Source organism: Leptonotus elevatus, chromosome 17, assembly GCF_054856555.1.
Source record: "Leptonotus elevatus isolate MCC_2025b chromosome 17, RoL_Lele_1.0, whole genome shotgun sequence".
Lineage (NCBI taxonomy): Eukaryota > Metazoa > Chordata > Actinopteri > Syngnathiformes > Syngnathidae > Leptonotus > Leptonotus elevatus.
In genome coordinates this window covers 11,703,813-11,727,313 of record NC_141255.1, presented here as the reverse complement: position 1 = coordinate 11,727,313, position 23,501 = coordinate 11,703,813, and the positions used below count along the sequence as shown (strand labels likewise).

Here is a 23,501-nt window from a genome sequence, read left to right as displayed (position 1 = left end):
GAACTATTTCTTAGTTTCACATTTTTTTCCACTTTTGTTAACAAGAGTATGAAAACCTAGAAACAAATGTATTGTACGTTTAGAACAGATATAAAATTTGTGATTAATCGTGTGTTAACTAGTGATGTCATATGATTAATTGCAATTAAAAAAAAGAAAAGATTATTAAAAATTAGGGGCGTCGGACGATTAAATTTTTTATTGTAATTAATCGCATGACTTAGTTAACTCACGATTAATCGCAAATTTTATATCTGTTCTAAATGTACAATAAAAATGTCTAGGTTTTCATGTTCTTGTTAACAAAAGTTGAATAAAATGTGAAACTAATAGAAATAGTATTAATATTGAATTTTTGGCGTTTAAGGCATTAACATTTGCCGCAAATGTCGTTGGAGGAAGCAAAAACAGATGAGTGTAGGGCATAATTATTAAGTTACACTTCGCTGTTGACATCCCATTTAAAAAAAAAAAAAAAAAACCGAGGCGCCCGAGTCTCGCCTTTGATCGACTCTTCGGGGCGTCAGCTGCCGTCGACAGATTTTGCGTATCTTGGCATGTGCGCTGACCGCCGACGTATTCCTCGCCATGGCCAACTCTTTGTGATTTGAGCCAGTGAGGTAAGAGGACCCATCAGGGATGTCATCAGGATTACCTCGCAAAGACGCTTCCGAAACGCTCTCATACACACATCTGATATCCATTCGCCAACACAGCTTAAATTCCTTTCACAAATCATACTCCAATACAGTCCTAATATACTGAAATGCGCTCATATACTGAAACTAACAGAATGCACCGACTTGGTCATACATTATGTCATTGATTTTCTTTCTAGTGACATGCTCGCGTGTAAAGCCATTTCGATCAATAACAGCTCAAGGATCCATTTTAATCTGATTCTGCATTATGAACATGGCAGCACAAGGGACCTTTGATCCATATTGAAGTACATGTTTGTGTATATGTATAAATCCATTAACCTTACGATTGGTACTAATGTATTGGAAAGCTTGAAACTTTTGGACTAACATTAACCCCTAAAAAAAAAAAAAAAAAAAGATTGTTATGGAGACATGTGGCATAACAAATGAGCTTGAAAGTATGGTGGCCCACAAAATGTATATAAAAAAGGTCAAAAATACAAACATGCTAAACCCTACAATATACAGTAGAACCATTGTCTCATTCCAAAACTGAGCGTGTCAATCTCAGAAAGTAATTAGAAGCGACTAATGAGATTTCATCCAGTCTTCCCTTATGTTTATTTATTTTTTTAAATAAAGATTTCCTTGATCTAGTGCGTTCATAATGTGCCGCCACCTGCTACTTCCCGCTGTCAGGAGACGCTCGCAAAGCCTACCGATGCACAACTCAACAGATGATAAATTAGGCAGCATTTCCTGAATAGAACTCGTTATTACAACAAAGCCAAATCACCGCCACTGCTATAATCGCGGTGACGGCACATCACGTGCTACCGTCAGCGCATACGATTCCTCACGAAATATAAACGAGTCAACAGACTATATTGTAAGACATCTGGCTCAACAGATTGTTCGCACATGACAAGCACGCTGGTGCATGTTAGCGGCTGTATATTATTTTCTCCGCAGTGTTATTTTATACAGCTGTAGGTCATCATAATCGGGGGCCAAGTGATAATGACACCGTGGAGTGGATAATACTGTATATCACGCTGCCTTTCTAAACGGCTCTTATACTTTAGGTAATTAGCCATTAGCAAGCTGGCTATAGGGTGGGATGGTGTATTAAAATGCACAAGTGCTTCCTTGCCATCTGCTTGGATGCTTGTAAATGTTGTCTTTTATTTGACGTCAGCGATTTTCAAAGTGTGGTACTATTAACACGAAAGGTACGCAGGCGCCCTCTAGTTGTATGTAAAATAATCACCGAAATGAATAGTTCAAACTGTACATATTACGTACATTTACTTTTATCTACAATACTTCTGTATTTAATCTTTTACAACAGTACCACGGCCCTGTCTCACACAAAGACATTTTTTGCTGGTGTTTTTTGTACACACAGGTGGATAAGCAGGTGGTTTCAACTGCAAACAAGGAAACACACAAACACTCAGACTGACCCCGCACACCCACAGGTGACACAGTGTCTGTCGGTGATAACGAGTCTGGCATAGTCAAAACGTACCCAAGCCACCTGCCTTTCCTTTCCTTTCCTTCCTTCAAGGTCGCAGCTGTCTCCTCGCCAGTTGCAGCCCACCCGCTTGTTTGTGTGAAATGTTCGCTTCCTCTTTTTGGGGCGCGATAACAGCGTCGTAACAGCGGGATTATCTTCTCCCAGGAGCCAAACAGCAGTTAATACAAAATAGGGATGGCTGGCTTCTGGCTGCTTTGTGTGTAAAACAAATGGATTGGTGACGAAGAGACCTTCTCTTCGTTTGTTTCTTTTGCTTTCTTTTTTTATTTATTTATTTTTATTTTATCATCTAACTAGGAAATAAATTAATTTCAATACATATAAATTAATTAATTAAAAATGCAAATAATGTAAAGATAAATTCTGTCTAGGTAGGCATATAACTCTACAAAATGCTTTTATCAGACTCGTTTTTAATGCAAAATTTATGAAACATTTTAATTTGTGTATAAGTGTATATAGTTGTACAGTACAACATTTTTATGTCATCCATGAATCCATTAACTCGCAGAAACATTTGATCATACTGTAGTCTAATAATTCATTAAAAAAATAAATACAAAAAATAAAATAAATAAATACTGTAGCAACAGAAAACCGATGATTGGCTCACAGCTTGAAGGGGGTGGGGCTACGTAGGTTTCTCGAGTGAGACAAAACATTCATACACTTACGCAAGAACTGTTGTACAAACACGACATAGAAAGACAAAAAAAAAAAAAAACCAATAACATATTTGCAGTTTCAGCAAAAACAAAATAGCTTCGCCTGCACTGTGAAAAGAGTAAGTTTTCATTATGGGGTTTCTGCCTTCTAAAATACCTCAGTATGTTAGCTAGCTAGCTTAAACGGGAGTGGGGTATAAGTAGAATTAGCCACTTCCGGGTGAAAACAAAGATGTGTATTTAACAAATTTTCAGCCCTTTTGGAAATAGAAAAGGGGAGCTACACATGCTATCTTGGTGTGCTAATTAACTAAAAACTTACCAGGAAGATACCAGCTAGCATCCTGATTACATACAATTTATATTATTATGATACCATTACTTTTATGAATGACCGAGCTCTTAAAATACTTTTAGTTCTTTATTGGAGCATTTTCTTCTCCCAGGTGGAAAATACATAAATAAATGTCTCAAATGATACAAGACTCTTTGATAATGTAACCCCTGAACGACATCTTGATGCATCCATGTAAGATTGGTTGAATTTAATTGTATTTGTTTTAGTTATACAGATAATTAAATAATTGTTTGAATATCTATTGTAAAATTGAATATTTTAAGTAGCTTTTACCTTTTTCGGTTAATTGATTTGTCTGAAGGGATGTTTATGTTTTTCTGTGCTGTGTGCAGTAGCTGTAATAAACTACTCATTCATTCATTCATTCAAGTAACATAGCATTGTTTAAATGTTTCATTTTATGAAGTAAGCCCATTTTCATCCATCCATCCATTTTCTTAACCGCTTTTCCTCACAAGGATCGCGGGGGTGCTGGAGCCTATCCCAGCTGACTTCGGGCAGTAGGCGAGGTACACCCTGAACTGGTTGCCAGCCAATCAAGCAAGCCTAATTTGTTAATTATAAATATCTTTATCATAAATAATTAAAAAATATATATATATGTAATTAAAGAATTATTTTACTAGTATTTTGTAATTAATTCACCTCAATAATTTGTTAACTTATCATTGTAAATAATTTTATTATGAAGAAAAGCTTTATTGAGTTACAATTAGAATATCACACAAACAAACCTTAATATTGTCTGTGCTCAAGTTGCTGCCATTTAGCATTTACACATTTTTGTCAAACAGATTTTGACTCAGAGGTATTTACTGTTAAGTGTAAGTGACTACTTTATATGAGAATCAGTCCTAATGCGTGTGCATACTGTAAGACATACTGTATATAAAGGATTAGGTGCTTTCATGTGTCCTTTCAAGGTACATGACACAGCAATGGCAATTGTAGCTGACCTGACATTTGCAGCCTTTTGTTATCGTAAAGCAGCGGCGACACACTTGACATTTTTCTAACTCGTCTTCTCGTATGACAACTAATCTTTATTGCTTTTTACCGTCAGGTTGAGTGCCTTTGCGTGTCTCCAGAATGTTTGCTTCACTACCCAAGAAATAAAGCGTCAGTATCAGAGTCGGTATCCAAGCTGCGGCATAGGTAAGATCTTAATGAGTGTGTGTGTATGCGATGAATGGGAAATGTCATACATATAATAATACATAAATATGCAGTGGGTGTAAAAGTCATTTTTTTTTCACCATTAATGTTGACTTAAAAAAAATTATTTTGCAATTAAAAATAATTAACATGGATAATAAGGTTGCACAATGGTGCACACCCACTTATAATTGGGTTGTGACTGCATGTGTTCAGACGTATTCAATCACATTCCAACATGTAAAATGGGCATCAGCACACCTGCAACCTTTTAAAGTGCCTTTGATAAAACCTGAATAAACTTCAGTTGTTCAAGTAGACTTTTTGTTGTTGTTGCTTTTTAGCCTGAAGTTTTTATGCTAACACTGACTGCTACTGCATTTAGAATTATTGTGAATGTTTTGTTTGTCATGTGTCCTGTCAAGCACTTTGTTGCAGCTGCACCTGTTGTGAGTTGAGAACTGTTTAAAAATGTCTTCACCTCCTTGTCTGAGGATCGAGTTCCACCTGAAGAAAAGCCTACTAGAGCCGCTAAATATAATTTGGGGTCAATCAGAGGAACTTTAAATGATGGCATGTGTGAGCTGACTTCCCTTAAGCATGATTTTGAATGTGATTGGCTAATTCTGTACCCAACTACCTCACCTTATACTATACATTCATACACACGTTATACATACTGTAAAAGGGTGTGCACACCTGTGCAACCAGATTATTTTAGATTATTCTAAAGGCTGTTTATTTGTTCAACTGCAAGCGTCTCCTTGAGCTGTAAATGTTGAGAAGGTGTTTGTTAGAACAGAACTGCCGTGCGATGTTAGTTCCCGTCGGGGGGAACGAGCAAACAAGTAACTGCCCCTGTAAACTAAATGTCAGAGTGCGTAGTACAAGAAAAACAAGCCCAGTGAGTTATTGCAATTGTAATATTGTGCAGCATATTTATATAAAAACTGGCAATCCATTGGAGCTTTCATCCCTTTGCTTTCTTTCGTTTCCACCTAACACAGGTCTGCAGGTCTTTGCTTACTTCCTCCTGTTTATCTCCTATTTTGTTCTTTCCCTGATTTCATTCTTGCTCGTATCCTCTTCTTGATCCTCTTATCTCATCTCTTGTCTTACTGTCATTTCCTTCCCCATCCCCGAAAATCCGTCAGCAACTCTCTCTTCTCATTGGCGGGAAAAATAACTGTGACACTCACCAGCGAGAGTGTCGGACGCGCACTTGTGCGATGCCACCCGGCGTCCGAAACCATCACACATGAGATGGAGTGCCGGATGATGAGTGGGAACTGGGAAGTGATGAGGGTGAAGACAAAAAAAAAGAAGAAAGGATATCGAGGATTCGTTCAATGTCACCCTGGAATCTAACACACTTCATCACTTTCTCCTCTTGTCATCCTGTGATTCTGCCCCAGCCTGTATTTCATAGCCACCTCGTAATAATCAAACGCCCGTCACGCAGACAGGTATAAGGCCATTTTTTCCCTCTGTGGCGATACTGTCAGCTTTATGGATGTTCCGCAGCCTTGCACAGTGACTCGTCCTGAATCAAAAGCGAAACGGCTATGTGAAGTTTAAACGCGGGGACTGTCACCACCTGGGTTGGGTTACATGGGAAATTCATTTGAGGTTTGCCTCCTTTTATCCCCTCTAAAACAATGAGCCCTGGGCTAAACCCAAGGAAAAGGGATTCATTCATAGGTGAGTGGAACATAGAGGACAATGGCTGAGAAGGTCAGCTCCTCAGTTCAATTATGCTCAACAATTACACATAGTCTTAGACACAAATGTGAAGAAACTGCTGAGTGACATAAAGTTGCATCAATGTACTGCATAGGACCCAAGCCCTGACGTGAAAAATTAAAATCTGCAAGTAATGGCCACTCTCCCCGACTAGATTATTTCTATTTCAATGAACACCTATGGGGGAAAAGTGACCTTGATGAACTCTAATGTTGTTGTAGTATTTTCCTCACCTTATTTTGTTATGTCTGTTTTTTATGTTTTTGATATAAGTGAACGTGATAAGCTCGGAGATACGATTGATGCCGTTTTCTTGACATTAGTTGCATCTGTTCTCAGCTAGGATTCCAGATAAACAAATAAAAAACATTGATAAATGGCAAGATTTAAAAGCTGAGCTTCGAGGCCCGTTCTTCTCAGCGAGAACACTTCCCAAACAACATCAATTTGTGGAGTGAGAGCTGCGGCAAAATAGAAGCGTGTCCTCCCTCATCTCCTGAAAAAAAACCTCCTGCACATGTAAAAAAAAAGAAGCTTTTGAATTCAGCTCCTCAGCAAAACACTGAGCGCCCGGCGTCTCGTAATTTACTCCACTGAATAAATCATTAACTCCGGCCTCATGCAGATATTCTCATGCTTCTGCAACCAGTACAAGTAGGGCGGAAGCATCATGTTGTTTTTTGGGGTTGGGTTGCCACGAACGTCCTCTTGGAAGAGCTCATTTTAATTTTGGGACAGGCCGGGCCACCGCAACCCCAGAAGAATACAATGTACTATATAAAAAAAATAAAAATCCACTGATCAGGGCATTCTGTAGGTTAACTTGAGGACTCGTTAAAGCTCAAGCTTGGGCACTTCTCCATGACAACCAGGTGAGCTGTTAGGCCATCTGCATATTCTAATGGCATCTAAAAATGGTATCACAAAACGTCTTGGGGCCTTGCGTGGCTTTCATATTAAAACACGACACAACCAAATCCAGAAAGACACAAAAGAAAAATCCAGATGCATGAATCTCTGCAAGCATGAAGCCACCAAGCACATTCCTTTCATACTCCTAATCAATGCGTCAATGTTGGAGTAATAGACTCCTCCCTCTCCACGCCACTATGCAAATTAGTATAAACGGTGCCTGTGCGTGGTTGGGAACAATCATTCCGCATGATCAAATAATCAGATTATCAAGCCTTGAGTCACAATTGAAAAGAGAGCAACATCATAACATTTGAGCTGGAGACGCTGGTAGGAAAAAAAAAAAGCTGTTATTTTTGCCACGCTGTCCTTCGGAGTCAACACCTTCTATAAAGGTGCTGGAAGTCTTTAGTAGCCTGAGGTCAGAGCTTTGCGCTCCCAATCCGGAGATGTGGTGGTGGCGTGAGTTCAATCCCCGATTTGGATGGACACCGCAATAGTAAAAACATACTAAAACTCTTTGTAAATGAGGCCCCAGTTGGTTCATTTTATGGTGGTAGCCTAATATTCTTGCACTGGAAAATGTATCATAACAATTGATTAATAACGTTTTTCAAATTCTTATTCAAAGCAATCGTAAATGTTTTAGTCTTAATACGCATGCTTATAAATATGACGTCGCACAGCCTGTAAACGTGACCTAAATAAACTCATGCGGTGGCTCGACCAATCCAAAATCTGCGAGCTGCTGCCACCGTCAGTTTGTTATCAGGTTTCATAAAAGAGAGGAATGCATATTGTATGTTCTTGAATTTATGACCTCAGTAAACACCTTCCTAGCGATGGGATCGAGAGAGCGAGTCCGTATTTTATTTAGAAGCATTAAATGTCAAACAACCCCAAAACAAAGAAAACACTGGAAAAAATGCCACAAAAACTCAAACAAAAAGTAATCTCGGACTGCGAGCATCTAACAGAATAAATTGAATGTGTATTGTTTCGTGTTTGGCCTTTTTTTAGATGCTGCCAGAGGTGGATACCAGTGACGCAGAATTAACTCAACTATATATATATATATATATATATATATATATATATATATATATATATATATATATATATATATATATATATATATATATATAGTTGAGTTAATTCTGCCTCACAGTCCAAAGGATCTGGAGTTGAATGTCTGAATATATTTATTTATATTTATTTTCTCTCTCTGTGCCTTAGACTGGCGACCAGTACTGTACGTCCAGTATGTCTTCAAAATGTGAGTGGTTAACTTCTCTCTCTACTTGTCTAACAGTGAAGAATAATGAACATGGCCTGTACAGAAGCTTGAGCCAGGAACAAGTTGATTAACTTCATTTTATTTACGATGGAAAAATATGGATGGAAATGAGAAAAGTCGACCAGCATTCGAGAAGGTTGTGTTTAATTTTGGAGTTGCCACTTTGTTATCGAAGGAAACCAGCAGGAAATATTATGACAGTAAACATAAAACTCTAAGCAAAACTAATGTTATTGATGGCACTGTCTAAACTACATTGCCTTAATCTTAATAAATCATAGCTGAGACGCGTGCGTAGCAGCCGACACACTTGGCATCACCCGTGGAGAATGCAGCTATCACTATACTTATGAATAAATATGTTATTTTCTCTTATGATGCATAGCTCTTCAAACATGGCCTGCCTGTTTAATTTAAAATAGCAAAAGAGATGAGATTTATAGAGATGATAAAACAATGAAAGAATGTGAGAAACATGCTAAAATAATCCTGAAGCAGTGTGTGTGTATGTGTGTACTTGTACATACTACATTGTGAGGACCAAAATACCTCTTTAACCAACAGATTGAGGACGTCCTCACAACTCAAGATCTCTTTTTGAGGGTCAAGACTTGGTTTTAGAGTTTAGGTTTGAATTGGGTTATGGTTGAGGTTAGGGTAAGGAATGGGGGTAGGCAATCATTTTTGATGGTTGGGGTTAGGTGAAGGGGCTAGGAAATGCATTATGTCTATGAATGGCCTCACAATTATATAAGTACAAGTGTGTGTGTGTATGCACTGCTGACTAAACAGCATGATTATTACACGTGTGCCTTGGTTTGCCTCCAATAAGAGTCCACGCTACAGTGTGCATTTTGTCGGAATTCAGAGCATCCTAAACGTATCCTATGTTGTTCCTCAGTGGGGACGCTGAACCGCAAACAGTCATTTAAGACAATTTAGATCAGAAGCGAAGAAGGATGGGCGCAGCAGTGTCAACCAACCTTTTCTTAAACCTTCAATAACAAACAAACATCACGTAGTCCAATTCTTGTCTTCATTTGAGTTTTTATCAGCTATAAAGGGTGGCATGATAGCGGCCCTGCATGCTTCATTAGTGCTTTTCCATAACCAATGGTTCCTATAGCAACCAAGGGGCAAGTAATGAGTCTGGGGCTTGAGTGAATATTGTCAAGCGTACTGTGTGTCTAAGATGACCACGCAGTAAAGACAGGATGAAGCTTTGGATTAGATTATTGAGACTCTGGTGCTTCATAAAATTTAACAACTCGTATGCGGCATCATTTGCTGTATTGGTATTTTTTGCCCATCCCTAGAAAGAAGCAAAATGCAGACTTCTGCTAAGGCCTATTATTCAAATTTTAGTCTAACCCTGCTGGCAAACAAACAAGCGCAGACGTTTCTAGTATCATCAGCACATGAAACAGAATAACACCAGCAATGTGTTGATCCCCAGGGTATATATAGCATCACCCATGCGGCCGTAACTCTGACTGTACTGTATGAGTGAGGTAATGCTCCGTGTTCCTTATCTGCAGAAAATCACGCGTACATACTGAAGGCCACCAAATGGAAATGCAGATCCTGCGCACTGCATTGCATTGAAGGACACAGTCTGCCAGTATTAACCCACAGTCCCTTTTCAGCATCCGGGTTTCGCCTTATTTTAGTAAGGACATTTATATATAGCATCCCCTGCTCGTGTTCATGTCATCGCCAAATACATTGGTCCCAGTGGCTCATCACTACATTTAAAGAACCATAAACTGAATTGGTCACCTATTTTCATAAAGTTAGAGCTTGTTTCAGTGAGTTGTGGGAAGTGCAAAATTCTTTGTACGCATGAACAAACAGCTGGAGACCTCCACATGTTTAATCTTCTAAACATGCAGACTGGGCATGGCAACAGCTGTATTGAATGCAGCATTGTGCAGGAGGCCAGTGGACTGGATGTGGAATTGAAGTGACATGGTCGCATGGTTGCCGTTTCCATGAATCAGCAGCAATATTATGAGCCAGCGGAAGGCAGTGGACTAAGTAATGTGCGTGTATGGGAAACAGTGGGCATGAGAAAGCAATGTGAGTCTCTGTTTAGGAATTCATTTTTACCTCTTAACACCACTCAAAACTGTGCTAATTGCTATGTCAACATTTCTCAAATAAGTTATTTGATTCCCAAGTGTCAGGTTCAATCAACCTAGAACGTTTAATAAACAACAGACAAGGAAGGTAAGACAAGAGACTTAAATTATGTTTTGCTCGCGAGGAGAACGGGCAGAGATGTGCTCAGTTACAATCTCCTACCCGCTCTGAGGCACACTCTCCCGAGCCCTCTCTTTTAATTTTATTTTTACAGGGCGTTCCAACAACAAAATGTTTCAGTCCTTATTTTGTGATAAGGGCACAGTTCCTGTTTTGCAGCTGCAAGAGCATGAGTCATGCTTTGCAATACTTTAAGAGTAAATATGGGATAATTTATGTACATTTATTCTAACACCAAGTTTGGCTAAATGACGACGACAACGTCTTTCATAATTATGCTATGCAATGATGCTATGGTTAGCGGAATGTGAAATATTCTACGTGTGTCATCAGCCCAACATTGGTATAATATTTTCCAAAATCTGATGCAAAAGAAGCATATAAATAAATATGAATATCATGGAGCCAACGTCTGTATTGCATTTTAAGAAAAATATCACGCCAATGCAGCATGTTAATGGAACCAAGGAGGGATCCCTGTGGAACACCATGAACCTTGATTGCGTGATAAACAAGGGGCTAAAAAAAGTAAGATTCCAGTAAAGTTCTTATAAACAACTTTGCTATTGCTTTATATACATAAGCCATTTTATACTATCCTTAACAAGGAGCAAAACTAAAAGCGCCGACCTGCAGCTGGATGTCACAGGGAAGACCCACGCCTCAAATGTCCTGCAGGGCGACACTTTACACGAACAGGAAGTGAAGTCAGTTGGCTCGTGGGCTGTGCTGTAGAAGTTCGAATTAGATCAGAGAAAGCCGACACGCGCACACGCCTGTATAGGAATACACGCAGACATAACGAGGAAAGGAAGCACAAGGCCAGTAAGAGCCATTTCCTCTCCTGCTGAGTGGGCTAATTGGAAAGTAAAGTCGTTAATCTGCCACCGGGCTCTGGTTGCACCCTCTATAAACAGACAGTCTGTGTGTGTATGTGTGTGAGAGTGCGTGTGCATGTGTGTGTGTGTGGGCCCAAACGTTTTGTATTTCGACAACAGCTGTCTCTATCAATCAACACCAAGCAGGCATTTGCATCGGCCGAGTGCGCCTAAAGTGTTTGACAGGCACAGAGGAGGGTGAGGTGGATGCAAGACGGCAGATGTGAGGAACCCGTTTCTATCCAAGTTGAGAAAATAACCCCGAGGCGTCAAAGCACTTTTTCCCCCCCTCACACTCACGGAAACAGTTTGATACCACGTAGATAAGGGTTAACATCCCTGAGGCCATGGCGGGCACCAGACAGCGGAGATCTGTTTTAAACGGCCTCGTCGGGGATCCTATTGAGCGATCCATCATTTAGTTACCGTTATCTGCAGAGCGTTCTGCTGAGGTCTCGCCCCGATCAATATTTCACCACTGACTGTGAGGCAAAACGTGACTGTGTGGAGCTGATATAGAAGCCGTTTCGTGATCAGAATCAGTCAGCATTGATTAAGGGTCACAAGACACTTCATTAGGTGCACCGCTGTTACCCAGTACGAGGTCTATGAAAACAATCTGCCTTTACAAAGATAATTACATACAGCTTCGACAGTGTCGAGGAGTGCTGCTGTTTTGGTTAGCAATAGATTTCAAACTGGCTCCGAAGTTAACGCATGAGTGTGAACAATAGTGTCTATGATCTGAGATCATTACAGTTCCAAAATGTTTCCTACAAGGAAAAGGGAGGCCATTATTCTACAACCTAAGTGGATAATGCACCTGGTGACTAATTGGGACACGGTGTCTATTAAAGGGATGGCCGCTATTCAAGGACAGTAATTACGTTGTAATCTGGCTCCCTCGTATACAGTAGCTCAATAGTAGTAGAAACACTTTGAGAATGAAGTATTTTTATGTACTCTGCTTCAATAGCAAATAATTAAATGTGTACCTCTCTAGATCCATCATATAAACAATAAAAATGTCTTGTTGTTGATGCACATGTCAAAACAAGCAAGACTGCACAGCTTGGATGAAGGCTCCCTCTGACTCAGCGGCGTCATCCCGCTCTCTGTTTGATCACAGAGGAAGTATGGCGGCCCGCAGTTGCTTTATCACCCTCATTAATTTCTTATCAGACACACGGCTGCAATAAATCCCCCGTTCTCCACCCACCATGCTCAAGCCCCCGCTCCTCTCCACCCTGAAGCTGAATTACAGGGAAGGCAATAACTTAGGAGGATGTGGTTTCAGCCTTACTCGTGTGGCAAATTCGTCATGTTGCCGACACTAACCGTTTCTGATTGAATGCAGCAGACAGTCAGTTGCCTGGCTGCCGGGTGGGAGTCGGTCAAGAGGCGAGGGGTCCAGGGGGAGACGTGTTTCCTGCTCAGGGTTCATAAGGCAACAGAAGGACGGGGTCAGAGGTGTCAGTGGTGGGAAGTCTGCTGTGATACGTGTTGTACATGCCTGGTGCACAAATGTGAAGGGCTGTGGGCTGGCTGTGGTTACAATCCTATTGCACTTAGCAACTTGAATCACTTCAGAGTGTAGAACGAACACAAAACATGAAAGTAGGGTGAAAATGGATTGTAGATTTGGACAGACAAGATTGGGAATGATTGTATAGTCACGGACTGATGATTCAGTTCAAGCCTATGACTAGGGGTTGAGCCGATTAGTGAACTCATCAAGGAATTGACTTTATATTGCGTGTCAATGCTGAAAGCTTGAAGTCGACTAATCGCTAATCACATGTTGAAATGTCTGGCCAACAAATATCTGCATGGTTCACAGTACGTACAATGCTGGTGATGGATGAGAACAACAGTTAGCTTTGCTAGCTTTGTCTATCCCGATCACGGTTATGATTCGTACCAGCTATTCAGTGTTGTTTGGCTGGCTTCTTAGTTTTAGAGGAAAATACTGATTCGTTTGAGTCCCATTTTTGTCATTTCTATATATGATACTTTTATTCTAGTTTTAGCCAATGTAAACTCAACAAGGTTTTACTATAATAATAATTACAATAATCATAATAATGCATCAGATATATATGCCGCTTTCTCTTTTGCTTTCGCACACTCAAAGCACATTTTGGTGGCGGTAAACTACACACAGTACATAGCCACAGCTGCCTCGGGGCTTGGCTTACACTCTTCGACAGTTTGAGCTTACAACCTTACATTAAGTAAAAACAAAAGAAGTTGTTTCACAAATGCACATCAAATGACAAAATATCAAACAGGCAAATCAAAAATATTTTGATATCTTATTGTCCACATGGCTAGCACCCATGCTGTATTTAAGCTTGTGAATTGTATTTTTAATTATTTGTATTTATTTGTTTCTGCACTGTCCATCGAAATATGTCTTGACGGCACAACAAAGCCGTGGGACTGCCGAAATGTGCTAGAAAAAAATATCACTGATGACACTAAACAATCCACTTGGAATTGACTTTCCTCAACAACAACAAAATAAATCTTTAGTCGCTCAACCCCTACTTATGGCACTGTATTTGTCATTCTTTTTGGGTGGCTCAAAGCAAGTGTGTGTATGCATATTTGTGAAATGTGTGATTTTATATTTTTAGTTGAGCTTGTTTGCTGTGGTTGTGCAGTGATGTGTAGTGCGGTAGCTTTCCCTGCCCTTCCCTTTCTATGAAGTCAAAGTCAAGATACTGTAATGACATTCTCCTCAAACTCGGCTTTGTGCGTACCCTTCGCATGCCAAGATGCCAAACTGTGTCAGCATTGTCAACTGGACATTAGCCCTTAGCCAAATGCACTGTGAATTGTGCGTCGGACAATATCCGCTAATAAAGGGACATTTGTCTGCTCTTTTGTCAGTAATTGTGATTGAGTTGTTTTGCTTATTGGGATGTATTTGGGGATTTCTGTGACGTGATATACTGAATGTCATTTTTAAAATAAGACAATTTTGTTTGTATTTTAACAGTGGTGTTTGGAAAGACCTCTATTCATGTAACGCACGCAGAAAAACAACGTTATTTACTCCATGTTTGCCTCCAGAAGACGGCAGGAAACAAGAGACCTCATTGTGTGTACAGCACAACTTTGATGCAGAATTGATGCTTGGAGCAACAGCTGCTTCTGTTGCTGCTGCACTCAGTTTTCAATATTTTTTTTCTTTCCGTTTTACACTTGTGTCTTGAATAACCAGTGGGTCATTGGGGTTACGAACAACAGGAGGGATTCACATTCAACAGCCATAGCTAGGCAATGAAAAGGCAGAGAATTAGAGGGACATGCTGTATGTTTTTAGCTACAGTTGGCGTGGCCTAACATGTGACGCCAATTCCAAATGTAGAGTTTAAAGGTTTAATACACCCCAACAAGTGGTCCTATTTTAGGTCCAGACAATATTTTAGAAATATTCCTCCAAAGTTTTAGATCAAATCCTCGTCGTGCGTGACGGCCGCAAATCTTGTGAGACTTTCAATTCAGTGGTTAGTCTGTGACTTACTTACAGTACATTAAAAATGTTGCTTATAACACCGCCTCTACAGTTGATAAATGTTTAATGACGGTAACAGTTCCTGTTGTGCGTCTTCCCAAAAAATAATACGTGACTCACCATGTTTTTCAAGCACACATGAACACCAGCTGTTTGCTGCGCAGCCATTGAAGCAAACACTCAACCAAATTTGTAGCGCTTGAAAACTATTTTTAATTTGCATATTCCACAGGGAATACTGACATAGTTCATTGAATTAGTTCAATCATTTCCTCTGCCTCTGATGTCGCACATTTCCCAAATTGCAACGCTGACAGTTCCTGACCTGCAAAGCGACATTTGAAGCTATTGAAAATCTAACATTTAACACACAGTCGTTTTCTTGCTAAATAACGTGTCTCGAACGCATCTTTGGAAGAAGGACACTTGCATACACAGCGGACGTGTGTGTGCGCATGTGTGTAGTTGTTAGAATGCTGAACGAGGTAATTAACATTTCCCCGGCATCAGCGGTGAACGCTCACGGCTAAAATGATCCGCTGGGACCTATGAGGCTGTAATGATGATACTCCATTCACATTGTCAGGGTGGATGCACACATTTGCAGGCCCTTGTAACCTTGTTGCGATGATACTAATGTTGTGATGTGGCCACACACCTGCACCGGGATGCAAACGGAGATAAATATTCAGTACTCTGAGAAACAAATATGCACAAACAGTCCAAGATGACAGTTGCTATTTGTCACACAGTAGGATTAACTGCTTTACAGACCTTCCTACTTCCCAGTTTGCACCCATACTATGTAAACGAATCGTTGACAAATATATACAACAATGTAGCCTGCCTCCCGGCTGTTTTACTGGTTTTGATCTAGAGCCGCATGACAATGGACTGCTCTTTTGTTTTCCCACTGCTGAAGTCTCACTTACCCATCGATCATCTTTTGTTATGAATGATTTAGAAGGTGACCTCGACTCAACGTTTCAGCTTTGCGCCCAACTGTCAAATCAATCTCCTCTCAGGCACCAATTGTGATGCATCCATTTGTCTTGTAATGAAGTAAATAGTATTACAAAGGGGTTTGCTTGAATTGGATCAGGTTTTTGGTCAACATTTGAGCAATTATTCAAACTCGCAGCACCTGTACTATGGCTCTACTGAATATGTGTGATAAGAAACCATTTGGATTGGTCAACCGTCCAAGATACCAACCTTTCTGTCCATCAAACGACCAACCGATTGACCCACCTGCTAACCTATTTACCGCATACAACCAACTTACCTGCCTACAGACTGACCAACCGACCTTCAAACTAACTGACAGTCCAACCTATTCATTGGCCAACCGACCAAATTACTTCATTTAATTTTAGTTGTAAAGAATTAATCATCTTACCTACCCATCTACTTATTGACCAACCAACCTACCAACCTTCCACATATCGAACCAACTACCTATCGACTGACCGACTAACATACCTAGTAACCGACTGAGTTAATGACTGACCAGTGACTAACCAACCTCCCTATCTACGATTATTGATCGACCAGTCAACAAACCAACTGATATACTCTATCTCTCAACCTACTTGCCTACTGACTGGTTGGCAAACTGAACTGCCTACTTACCTGTACAAACCATCTGACTTACCTACCTATTTACAGGCAGACCTAACTACCTTCAGACCATCTGACATACCTATGATTTCCTGACTGACCGACCAACCACCGTCAAACCCTACCTACCACGTAACAGCCAACCAACCAACCTTCCTACCGACTGACCTTCCTTACTACCTACCTACCTACCTACCGATCAACGACATACCTACAATTCACCAACTGACTGGTCAACCGAACTACATACCTAGCTACATACCGACCAACCGTCTGGCCATCTGACCTACCTACGCATTTGCCAACCAACCAAACTACCGCTCCGTTGTGTTCAAACATATTGTTACTTTGGGGCACTTCCATTGGTTCTGTGAAATAGGCAAAGACCAATAAATGCTGGGTCTGGTTCAACACTGACGTGGCAAGTTTGTAGCATCTCTCGTGACGAACAGGTAAATGTATCAACATATTGGAATATTTTTACCAGAGTGTGAAATTTGGCCACATGCTATTCATTCCCTGGTCATGAACTTGTATGCACACACAGCAGCAGCATGTAAACAACTGGTACTATACATTAGCTGTATGCGCTATGTTTGAGTGAGTGTCTCAGAGGACTGACAGGAGAGCTGGGACATGATTTAAATGCAGGTCGTCATGCAGCTTTTAAATTCTGCGTCTGTCTGTGTGCTTACTGGAAATCTCCCTGTTTTTCTCCCGCTCCCGTCAAAGCCGGCCAAGAGCACCGATGCACTACGTGGGTTCTGTAGGACATCCCACCATGAATTAATTCATACTTATTTAATGTCATTCAAGGGTTGTGTGTGCAATTATTTTTGGTCTGTTCTTCTCACTGGGACAAGAATGACAAGGCCACCAAGATAATTGGATTGATGTTGGAATTTATGTGTGGGCTTCAGGTTCCTATTTAATTCCTCTGACTGGTTCATTAGACTCAGAAGCAGGACTTTAATTATTTTCAGTGCTGACTAATTAGGGATAGTGTGAATGAAAATAAATGAAAATGTGGTATTTGTTTGTGACAACGCATTTTTTTCCATTAAAACATCCCCCCGAGCAACATTAATTTATTACCAAGCGTAGAAGGTTTGGGTAGGTGATTGGAAATAATGGCTAATGCTCTGGTAGGCCTACATTAGAAAAAGTGGACTGAGCAGAGTTAGTTAATCTATATTTGTCCTAAGGCAAGCAATGGCCTCATTAAGTCTGTTACATGCCAGATAATTGTCTTTCTAATACTCTTTGCATTTACTGCTGTAGCGTTAGAAAAATACCCAAATTACCAGAGGTAGGTGGTCCGTCGTAAGTGACGTGACTGACAGACCCACGTTTTTCTGGCGAATGATGAATGACGCGGGGGATAAAAAAAGCGGCGGACAAAGCAAAGACAGAAGTAGGTTTTCATGCGTCAGTGTAATCGTCATAGGTAGACAGTCCTTCGGGTACGGCGGTTGCTAGCTAGCAGCGGGGTTGCTTGCTTGTTTGCTTCCATTGCATTGACTGCAGTGACTGTATACAGTTGAATGTATATGGAACCGCTTAATGCTGCCTGTACAGTAGGTGGCGGTCTATGCATCAAAGAGCTGTAATCAGCCATTAAACTCGAAGAAGAAGACAATGAGGAAGAAGAAGATGCAGACGAAGAAGAACAGAAGACTAAAGAAGACGAAGGAGCTTGGTCCATGCAGATAAACAAAACTGACGCCAGTATGACATTTGATGATAATGCCGGTAACTTTCTGCTGGAAGAGCCTCAGAACTCGCGGACGGAGGAGAGTGTTGGTAACCCGCAAGTCACCGAGGCCATCAGGGACCTTAAGGGCTACTTGAGGAACTGCGTAAACTACTTGAATTATCATTTCTAGGTCTGTGTAATGCGACAATTGACTCGTTTCCAACGGCATTTCGAGTGATTTTGTTACACAACGTGTGTCTGAGCTTCTCTAAAAAAATGCGCTCTGGCTGTTTAAATAAATTTATATGACTTAAAGTGGAATTTCCCTCTCTCGCTTTGTTTTCAACTTGATGATTTTCATGAAGTATTTTTCTTTGTTTGTTGGCAGGCACTATAAAAAAACTCCTCTTTCACCGCCCAAAAAGTGTTGAACGCTAACTTGCTTTATATCGCACCTAATTTTGAAGTATTTGAAGACATGCAGATGCAGTTGCTAAATTAGGTAACTTGGTCTGTAGACGCAGGGGAGATTGCCGGCTTAGGTTTTAATAGTCACAAGTCATTGTATTGTTTTGAGTGTGAAACTAAAGGACTCAATTTGCCTGCTTTATGAAGTCTTCAAAATGGCCTCACAGAGAGGCGTGGGTTGACCTGCTCCGAAAATATAACACCCCGCTTCCTAGCTCTGCTGCCGTGGAGACGATGTTCTCAACAGCCGGCGACACCTTGGCCAGCGGCAACTTCGAGAAGCTGGTGTTCCTCAAGGGGAACATGGCCTTTTTGGGGTACCACGGCTACAAAGGGCAGCTTGAGCAAGAGAAGCAGGGGGACTATAAATAAAAGGGGTTAAATGATAAAAAAAAATGTCGTGTGTGTGTGTGCGTGTGTGTGTGTGTGTGTGTGTATGCCCGTGTGTGAGTGTGCGTGTGCGCATAAAGTTTTCCACAATATTTTGTATTTTCTTGTGTGTAAAGTGTTTTCCACAATATTTTCATATATTTATTGTGTGTAAAGAGGTCAGTATAGAAATACTTACAATTGTGTGCTGTGCGTTAATCTGTGTGAATTGAAGAGCAGCTCGCTAAGGGTAACACTCTTATTCACTTTAATAATAGAACAAGAATGGCCTGACTGGTAGTCACATGACCAAATATGGTATTTAAAAAATATATTTTATGCTATATATAAGTGTAAACTTAAATAAGGCTATTATATTTATATATTACCCACCATCTAATTTACTTGGCAGCAGTTGAAGAAGGAGAGTATCAGTGTTTATTTTTGTCCACTTACAGCGACTGACACAGTAATGACATAATGCCTACCTTTGGAGGTCGTTCCTTAAATAGCTGTGACGACAGAAGGTGGGTAAAATAAAATGACGGACCGACGATGACGGAATGGGGCGCTAGACGCCGACGATTGACGGACCATTAAGAATATGTCAAATGGCCACCTCTGCAAATTAACACGAGTGTAATAGTGTAATTTACTGTTATTGCCTTGTAAGAAGACTCTGAAACTCTTTGGCAAAGATTGCAGGTGCCATTAATGAGGGCCAGAGCTGTATATAACTAGAATGTCACTCCGAAATATATATCCCCAGCGGTTTGTTAGTTGTCAGTTTGATGAGTACATCTTGGTTCATAGAAGCTAATGAACGAATGAGTGGTTCCATTATGATTCCAAAGACAGATACAATTTTGTGTGTTCTTTGCTTGCCTTTGTGCTAATCCTGTACAAAGCGGCAGTGCCATTCACTTGCGAGGTAAAAAGGTTAACGCTACACAAGTTACAGTGATAGCATGCTGTCATGTCTGTATACGACATAGTCAAAAGCTTGAATAAAAGCTGCCGAGCGAGCAATTCATCAGCGCGTGGAGCTCGCTGGTAGCTCCCCTTTCAGTGGGAACCAAGGTCACTCTGCCACCCGTGGGCGTCCATTTACGTCTGCCCCATCCTTTGGTGATGTATCCTAAGCCGAGAGATCCAATGTGCTTCAGCCCATGTGAGCGGTGATGTCACACCCATTGCACGCCACCCCTTTGGGAGAGATACTTATGGGAACACTCTGGCTCAGTGTGCTCTTGTTACAAACTAGCCTGAAGGTTGTTATGATACATTAGCTTTATTATCACCGCCTTTTTTTTCTCCCCCCTTCACCAACTCTATAAACACTATTGCCTAGTCTAAATTTGATTGCCACTGCCACTGCGAAATGCCATTCAAACAAAGTGGGGAATCTATTTGATGTAATTAAAGTAATACACTCATCATTCAGATAGTGACTTCAGAAGAAGTGATACAGTGCTCATTAAAATTTGTGATTCAGGACTGAGCAAGTGTGGATTATAGCAGGGTGAATGGATGGATGGATATCATTATTTTAATTCTTAAATGTCCCACTTCAAGGTAATGACATTTAAAAAGAAGCACATTCTTGGTTCAGCTCAGGCACTGACGCTCAACTTTGGCACTCTGCTGCCGAGGATTAGCTTTCCTCCATACACACATTGTCTTTGAGAGCTACCTTTTTCCGTCCGTGCCCTGCCATTCTTCAGAGATGTGGAAGCAAGCGCCGATGCATGAAATTGTCAAATCACTAATGACATTTCCCTTGCTTAATGGCATCCCCTGAATTGGTACTTACACCTGGCTGTGCTTTGATTGAAGAGTGTGTTACGTGTGCGTGTGTGTGTGTGTTGGGGCAGCAGGCGTGTGCCAGAGGACACACTTCCACCATTTTTCAATTTTCTGTGAGCCAGCCTGCCAAATGTACTTAGTTAGGTTATAAATTTGATTGGATGGATAACCATGCCCTGATTTTAATGCCGCCTTTTATGACACGTCCTTGACTTTTCCCCTTCACTGTCTGTGTGCTTCTCTCACTGTCATGACTTTCATTCTTGCTTTTATATGAGTATGATCTGAATTATTTAGCATCAATATTGTAGTATAATAATAATATAGTCACTGTTCACACTCGCATTCACACGTATGGACAGTTTAGACAAGAGTCTTCACTTCGATGAACCTACCCTTCATGTTTTGGGAATTTGGGCGGAAAATGACCCCAAGAAAGCCTAAGCGATCGCAACAATAATAATAATAATAATATATTTTTTCATATAAAATCCCTCATTTATTCCAGAGGAGGACCCACCCTTAAAGCAAAACTGGTCTTCAAATAGAATGCTTTGTTTGGAAACCGGTTTTGCTTTGCCATCTGTTTGGCAAGGGATGACAGTCGCTTCCGCTGGAACAAAAGGAACCTTTGTTGCTCACTGATGACTTGGATTCAATGAATTAGTTCAATTAGTTTAAGAAACATATGGGCACACTTTGCCACAAGTAACATATATAGTATCAAATTGGTTCAAAAAGAGCAAATAAACCAGATCGTTTAATTAGGTCTGGTGGTCATATTGCACTGATATATTTACAGCCATTAAATTAAGTCAAGTCACTACAATTGTACTAAATCATGTTGTTGCTTTATAATGTGAAGAGTCAATTTGAATAGATATGGAAAAGTCACTCTTCATCAAAGACACTTGAATCCAGATAATGTACTGTATAGGCAAATTGCCTTGAAAGTGTCAAATAATCATTAATTGTGTGCGTGGTTTTTGTTTTTACTGTGTTCTAAGTTGTGTTTGCTTCATAGAATTATTTATGCCATGTACATGAACAAAAGTGCTAAAGAGATCAGCAAACCAGCCTAAAAAAGACCTACAGACTATAACAGTTCCATTCACCATAATATAATTAACTGCTGCTATTTCAGTCACGGCATTGGCGTGTGTCCCTATCCACACACACAAGCATCTTTTTTGACTATGCGTTTGTATACGTATGTGCACATTTGACCAATATTCCTTAGGCATGCATGTGAGTGTGGAGAATTGCTGCATTGTGCTCGAGGGGTCAGTCTTGGGCTCGCCTCAGGCCGTGTCATCCGGCGTGGCTGCTTTCAAAGATGGAGACTCACTTCACAGAAATAATAATTAGGATACCCAATGGCGGCGCACAAAGAGTTAGACCATCTGGCATAAATCTTTCCCAGCTTCAGTCACACACGACCCTGCTGTGCTATGTATGCCTCAGACGTCCCAACGTGTGGTGACAATGTGCTTTTTACAGACGCTACTAGAGTTTGTGAAGGGACATACTGTAGAATAGATGCAACAAATCACGGTACAATTGGCTTGTTAATGCATAAATGAGTGAATTTAATTTAGTTACACCCAACTATATGTTGACCTTTTGAATCAAATTATACCTGATTTGTGTGCAACGTAATCAGAATCAAACAGGTGAGTAGCACGGACATGAACTTCAAAGTCCTGATAAAGTGTTTTTAAAGATTAGGAAGAGTTTTGGGGCCAGGTCACGCTATGTTCCATAATCCACAGCAGGACGGAGCAACTTGCACGTCGTTGACGTGGCAGAAGGAAGGTCAGGGACAGACAGGGTCAGCAATGGAAGATCAACCCACCGAAGAGTGCAGGAGAGTCTTGCATGGGTGCGTACTGTACAATATGATCAGTTGAGAGCCTTAAAAAGCTGGGCTTGGCTGACTTGCAAAATGGGGGAGTGAGTGGGAAAACACGGAGAGCGTACCGGTGACTATTGCTGCTCAACTGTGATATTTTCATCATTTGTTACTATATTACTGGAAATTTGCTAATTAGTTGAAATGTCTTCCAAATTATTGCACCCTAGGTTGCCGTAGCATGCACTTTATATGCAAGTTGACGACCACCATTTTTCTTTTTAAATCAAACTTTGACAGCAACACTTCTGGACAAAACTTAGTACATAATGAATGCGCTAATTGCATTTTTGAGGATGTTTCATAACTACAATTACATTGTTTTTAATGAGCATTCACTGTTATTTCCTAGAATGGCCACTTTAGTTCAATGAACATGAGACCTGAGATATATTTTCCCCCACTTCCAAGTCAGAAATGCTTGAAAAATATCCCTTTGAAGTGAATCCCAAGCAGATAAAAGCAATTTCCTCAATTACTTGTAAGGTGTCCTAGAGCTTGTTTCTGTGCTAATAGCTGCATCATCTGCCTGTGGAATATAACAACTGCAAGGGGTGAGATAAAACGGCAAAGTTATTTTTTAAATTAGGAAAGTTTGTTTAGAAAATATTTCCCAACAATGGATTAGAATTCAGACTAATACCATAAATCCT

At 40.5% G+C, this 23,501-nt stretch overlaps 1 long non-coding RNA gene across 3 annotated transcripts in view; it reads left to right on the top strand.

The window, feature by feature from the left end:
• Nucleotides 1-2,824: 2,824 nt before the first annotated feature.
• The window catches only part of LOC147159896 (uncharacterized), a 45,293-nt gene continuing 24,616 nt past the window's right edge, over nt 2,825-23,501 (top strand). The window contains exons 1-4 of one of the 3 annotated variants that reach the window (XR_015090571.1): nt 2,825-2,968; nt 3,666-3,716; nt 4,271-4,362; nt 8,254-8,293. This is a non-coding gene — a long non-coding RNA (uncharacterized LOC147159896). The remainder of the gene's footprint in view (nt 2,969-3,665; nt 3,717-4,270; nt 4,363-8,253; nt 8,294-23,501) is intronic. The other 2 variants (XR_015090572.1, XR_015090570.1) reach the window with 2 other exon arrangements.